At 43.0% G+C, this 6,218-nt stretch overlaps 1 pseudogene; it reads left to right on the forward strand.

Annotated features, from left to right (window-relative positions):
* Positions 1-1,994: 1,994 nt before the first annotated feature.
* LOC113624408 (proliferating cell nuclear antigen pseudogene) lies at positions 1,995-2,799 on the forward strand (annotated as a pseudogene).
* Positions 2,800-6,218: the final 3,419 nt, after the last annotated feature.

The raw sequence follows: 6,218 nt of genomic DNA on the forward strand, positions 1-6,218 counted from the left end.
GATCAACCTACTTATATTTGGAGTCTCAGAAGGAGAGAGGTGGAGGGGAGGGTGAAGCAGAAGTTGTATTTGAAGAGCTCATGGCTGAGATTTTCCAAGACTGATGTCAGACTTCAATCCACTGATTCCAGAAGCTTTGTGGAGCCCCATTCAGTCTGTGTGAGAAGAGAAGCCATCCCAGGGCTAGCGGGGGTGGTGGGGTAAATCAAGGACTCTGCTACACTCTCACTGGGATGATGAACAGTTCAAAACAGGTCCTTCCAGACTTTCCAGCCACCTAGCACTCCTTTCTCTCTGCTCAGGTGTTAGGCAATCACAGCAGGGAGGCAGTTCTTGAATAAGACCAGTGCCAAGGAGGAGACATGATGTGTAACACTAGACGCTCTTCACCATGAGATGCACTCTCCTTCCACCCCACAAAATCGTCAAAAGCAGACCAAGTTCTTACATGAGCTTTATCTTCTCCCCTCAGGTACCCATTCCCAGCAAAGATAGAGAAGATCTCAGGAAAGTATAATCTCTCAGCAAAAGTAATGAGACTTCTTAGGAATACAACTTCTATAAAGAGAAAGACAACAGAATGAGAAAGAAATTCATACTAGATGAAGCAGAATCAATGGAACAAGGATTCCATTTATTCCATTAAAGCAGAACAAGAAGCTTTAAAAAGGCTGTTCAATCCCTTCTAAGAAATAAGAAGGCCAGTGGGGAGGGAATATTGGGAAGATGAAAGAACAAGAAGTTATACAGAAAAAAACCAAGGAGGTAGTTTTTTACTTATTTATTTTAAAAATATCAGCAGCTAAGTTAAATGTGAAAATGAATTTAACTTGAGATTAGTAAATAAAAAGACCAGTCTTAGGAATTCTCTAAAAGAAACAATGAAGATATGAAAAGGATTTTTCATAGTAGAAAGTCAAGCAATACAGAAGACTGAAGAACTGTCTTTTCAGACGTTAGGGTCCCAGAAGGGAGAAAACAATTAGGATGAGGGAGACAATATTTGAAAAATTATTGACCAAGAATTTCCCAAATTTGAGGAATATGTACAATCTCAATAAGCGGGGGAAAGAGCCAGCCACATCTCAACACACTACAGCGAAATTTATGGACATTAAGGAGATGAAATTATAAAACTTCCAATGAGAAAACAAACAGTAATTTTTAAAGGAACACCAATCAGATTGACAACATATTTATCAATGACAAAACTGGACGCAGAAAGATGGTAGAGTGATAGTTTCCATATTAAAGGACCACAATCTTTAAACTCATAATTTTATAGCCAGCTAAGCTATCATTTACACACTGGCAAAATAAGGATATTTTCAGACGCCTAAGGAAGTCCTCAGAAATTTTATTACACAAAGACTCTTTTGGAGACATTTAAAAAGAGCCCTACAGCAAGAAAAGAAATGAACTGTAGAATATTGGACCTCTGAGTGACCAAATCACTTACTAAAGCAACGACTAAGACAAAACAAACAAAACAGTATTTCTATAATAAACTATAGTCAAAATTCTAGATGATAGCCACACGCTATAGGGCAGGGGGGTTGGTGTAGGAGAGTCCAGGAAAGAGATAGACACTGATAAATTTAAGAACTGATAAAGAGAATAAGCATTACTATTAAAAAGAATGAGCAGTTGGGAATCTAAATTAGTTATTATTATTATTGCTTATTCTTATTAATTATTGTTTCCAATCCCTCTCCCCCAACCCCAAACCCTATTACGAGTTAAGTGCTAATCGATAAGGAATTGACTTCTGTAAAGGGTTCAAAGGAATTCATCTCTGAGGAGGTCACCAGGCTCGGGGTAAGAAGAGACTGCTTGATTAAACTGCTACAGGCGCGGCGGGCTGGTTGCGGGCTTCCTCCGTCTCAAGCATTCATGGGTTAGTTCCCCCAGTCGCTCTCATCTTCTGAAGCCTAAGTCGGCTACACCTTCCTGCTTCCTTCCGCCAGTAGCCGTGTCCTTGCAACTCCGCCACCATGTTCGAGGCGCGCCTGGTCCAGGGCTCCATCTTGAAGAAGGTGCTTGAGGCACTTAAGGACTTCATCAACGAGGCCTTCTGGGATTCTGGGACATCAGCTCGAGTGGCGTGAACCTGCAGAGCATGGACTCTTCCCATGTCTCCTTGATGCAGCTCACCGTGCGCTCTGAGGGCTTCGGCAGGTACCGCTGCGACCGCAACTTGGCCATGGGCGTGAACCTCACCAGCACGTCCAAAATACTGAAATGTGCTGGCAATGAAGACATCATCACACTAAGGGCTGAAGATAACGCGGACGCCTTGGCACTAGTATTTGAAGCTCCAAATCAAGAAAAGGTTTCAGATTATGAAATGAAGTTAATGGATTTAGACGTCGAACAGCTTGGAATTCCAGAACAAGAGTGCAGCTGTGTAGTAAAAATGCCTTCTGGTGAATTTGCACGTATATGCCGAGATCTCAGTCATATTGGAGATGCTGTTGTAATTTCCTGTGCAAAAGATGGAGTGAAATTTTCTGCAAGTGGAGAACTTGGAAATGGAAATATTAAGTTGTCACAAACGAGGAATGTTGATAAAGAAGAGGAAGCTGTTACCATAGAGATGAATGAACCAGTTCAGCTAACTTTTGCACTGAGGTACCTGAACTTCTTTACAAAAGCCACTCCACTCTCTCCTACAGTAACACTCAGTATGTCTGCAGATGTACCCCTCATCGTAGAGTATAAAATTGCTGATATGGGACATTTAAAGTACTATTTGGCTCCCAAGATTGAGGATGAAGAAGGATCTTAGACATTCTTAAAATTCAAATTCAAGGAAATAAAACTAAGCTCTTTGAGAACGGCTTCTGAGATGCCAGCACATACTTAAGTCTCTTTTGTCTTTGTACCTCTGAGTACATATGTAGATATTGTTTTCTGTAAATAACTTTTTTTTCTCCATTCTCTACAATTTGTTCAAAGAGTAAAGTCCAAAGTTAAATCTGGTCTTGTTAACCTAGTAATACTTTGCCTCACCTAGGAATACTCCTTATAATTTTTATAAACAAAAGAGTTTTGACTCTAAATGCAGTTTTAAGTATTGTTTTCAATTTAAATAAAAGTCATTTGAATTTCAAGCATCACAGGACACTGCCTTCATTTGGACCCCGATGGTTGCAAGTATCCTAGAAAATTCACAATTCAAGCAGCTCACGTAAAAGCTTATTTTTTCAGTCTAGAGCAGGTTGATATGACATTAGATATAGTGATTAAAAGTATTCCAGATACAGCAGGGGACAAAGTATTTTGGGGGATTCATTTGCCAAACTTATTTTGGTGTTATGACTTGAGCTCAAGAACTGAAAAGGGGAGAGTAGAACAAATATATAATATTTTGTCATTTTTGCGAGCAGAAACTAACACTTTACAGAAGCTTAATGTACCCAAAGTTCCGTCAGCTTTGTAAGACTCGCATTGTTACAGGGCAGTGTTTCATTAGCCCAGGGAACCTTGTAGAGGAGCCTTGGAAGTTTTAGTAGATCTGATAGGTCCCAAGAATTATGTTTATGCAAAAATAATTTCTCTAGCATAAGTAGCCTTTTGTGGGGACTTATTCCCTTAAAGGATGAAGGTGGCTTAAATTCCATGGATGTTGGAGTCAACCAAGAAAGTGAAAAAGACCCAGCAGTAATTGTGCTTCAAGCTCACAAGTTGGCATATGCTGTGTAGTGAGAATTCCTTTACTGTAGTCCCTTTTGCTGGTGTATTTTGTGTTTGGTAGATTAAATGACAGATTTCTGTTGTACTTGCAGCGATGATAGAACTCACTGTATCCAGTAGGTAACTATTCATTACCTTCTGTGTGCCTGGGGTTGGAGAAGGATATTGACTGCAGAGGGGCCTGGTGGAAACTTCTGGAGTGATGAAAATATTTTATCTACGTTGTGATGATGGCCCCAAGACTATATGCATTTGTCAAAACTAATCCAATTGGACTTTATCATATGGAAATTATACATTCATAAAGCTTGACATTTTAAAAAGTAAAAAAAAAAAAAGAGACTGCCTGCAGTCCCAAGAAGAGGGGCTTTGTGGGACATGGAGACCCAATTCCTATGTCCCCATGTCCCGCAAAACTGGACTGCAAGACAGTTGTTGGAGACAGAGCCTGGCCACACCATGAGGCCCCAGGGATGCCTGGCTCAGAGCTACAGACTCATGCCATGTCTTCCTGCTTGCCAGGGATACTGACGGATCTGGTCTGGTCTGAATCAGCAGGTGTACCCTCTGACATGGGCTGAGATGCTAACTGGATCTGCACCATGTGAGTTTCACTGAGTATCTGGGATGTGAGTGGCTGTGACAGCTCCGCGTTACCCAGACAAATTAGGCACAGTCCATTCCTCAGGGGACCTAACGGTTTAATGGGGGACACAGATGTGCAGACATATTTCAGACACACACAGTGGTTAAAAGTGCAGGCTTAGGTGTCAGAAAGACTCAGGGTAAAGTCCTGGACCCACCACTCATTACCTATGTAGCTTTAGGCAAACTCATTTTTATTCTTGGACCTCAGCTTCCCCACCTGTAAAATGCAGATGAAATTAGCGGTACCAAGCGAAAAGAGCTCTCCTTAGGATTTGAACTGATGTATAGAAAGTACTGAGCACAGAACTTTCATCTAAAAGATTATTATCCTGTGGCAACTTGTACATTAAAACAGCAATTCTTATTTTTATAAATAAATTTTCTTTTAATGTTTTTTTGTGGGGGGCACCGTGCAGCACGTGGGATCTTAGTTCCCTGACCAAGGATCACACCTGTGCCCCCCGGCATTGGGAGTGAGTAGGCTTAACCCCTGGACCACCAGAGAAGTCTCAAAACAGTGACTCTTAAGAAAGAAGCAGCATGTGTCGTGCACAGTTTTGAGAACTCTATTCAGTCTATTGCTGTGTAATTTACAAAGTCAACCAAACCTTTGCAGCAGGAGTAGCCACTTTGAATTTCAAGCATCACAGGACACTGACTTCATTTGGACCCCGATGGTTGCAAGTATCCTAGAAAATTCACAGTTCAAGCAGCTCATGTAAATGAGCTTATTTTTTCGGTCTAGAGCAGGTTGATATGACATTAGATATAGTGATTAAAAGTATTCCAGATACAGCAGGGGACAAAGTATTTTGGGGGATTCATTTGCCAAACTTATTTTGGTGTTATGACTTGAGCTCAAGAACTGAAAAGGGGAGAGTAGAACAAATATATAATATTTTGTCATTTTTGCGAGCAGAAACTAACACTTTACAGAAGCTTAATGTACCCAAAGTTCCGTCAGCTTTGTAAGACTCGCATTGTTACAGGGCAGTGTTTCATGGGCCCAGGGAGCCTTGTAGAAGAGCCTTGGAAGTTTTAGTAGATCTGATAGGTCCCAAGAATTACGTTTATGCAAAAATAATTTCTCTAGCATAAGTAGCCTTTTGTGGGGACTTATTCCCTTAAAGGATGAAGGTGGATGAAGGATGAAGGATGAAGGAGACACAATGACAAAGACTTGTAGGGCCCCTGGGTTGGAGGAACAGGGCAATGGGAGTGGGCACCTCCAGTCCTCGGGGAAGGTGAGGAAGTGACCTGCACGATGGAGGCCAGGTTGGCCTGAGGCGTGTGCAAGAGGAGGACGAGCTTGACAGTCTGGCATGGGGAAGCACAGAGCACTTCCAAGGAGAGAGCCTTCCATGGAAAGACACGGTGAGCAGCGGCCCTTGGGAGAGAGCAGCCACGCCCACAAGGGGCGGGCAATGCAGATGAGGACCACGGCCAGTTCTCAAAGGATTTGGGTACCACTGGGGAAGCAGGGAGGAGGCTGGGTGTTAGCAGACAAAGGCATGGCCAGGTGTTCTGGTGTAGACTTGGGGACGGGAGACAGAACTCTGGGCAAGAAAGATGAGTGGGCTGGCCCCGAGAGTGGCCACGTGCAAGGAGGGGGATGCACGATGGCCACATTCAGTGATCAGCCATGAGGGGGGAGGGGGGAGGGGGGAACAAGGGGAGTAATGCCTGTGGCGTGAGGTCCCGCCCCAGCATCTCCACGTGCCTCCTAGGACCGTGAGTGCCCAGTGTCCGAGAGCCTTCCTCTGGCCGATGCCGAGGTGAAGAAGCAAGGATCCGCCATCCAAGAAGCACACAGCAGGGGCTTGTTAATGCTTGCAAGTACTCCACGTTTTATTATAAGAATGCACTGAGAGCCA

This window comes from Aethalodelphis obliquidens, unplaced genomic scaffold, assembly GCF_003676395.1.
Source record: "Aethalodelphis obliquidens isolate GAN/ISIS:26980383/991018 unplaced genomic scaffold, ASM367639v1 scaffold2, whole genome shotgun sequence".
Lineage (NCBI taxonomy): Eukaryota > Metazoa > Chordata > Mammalia > Artiodactyla > Delphinidae > Aethalodelphis > Aethalodelphis obliquidens.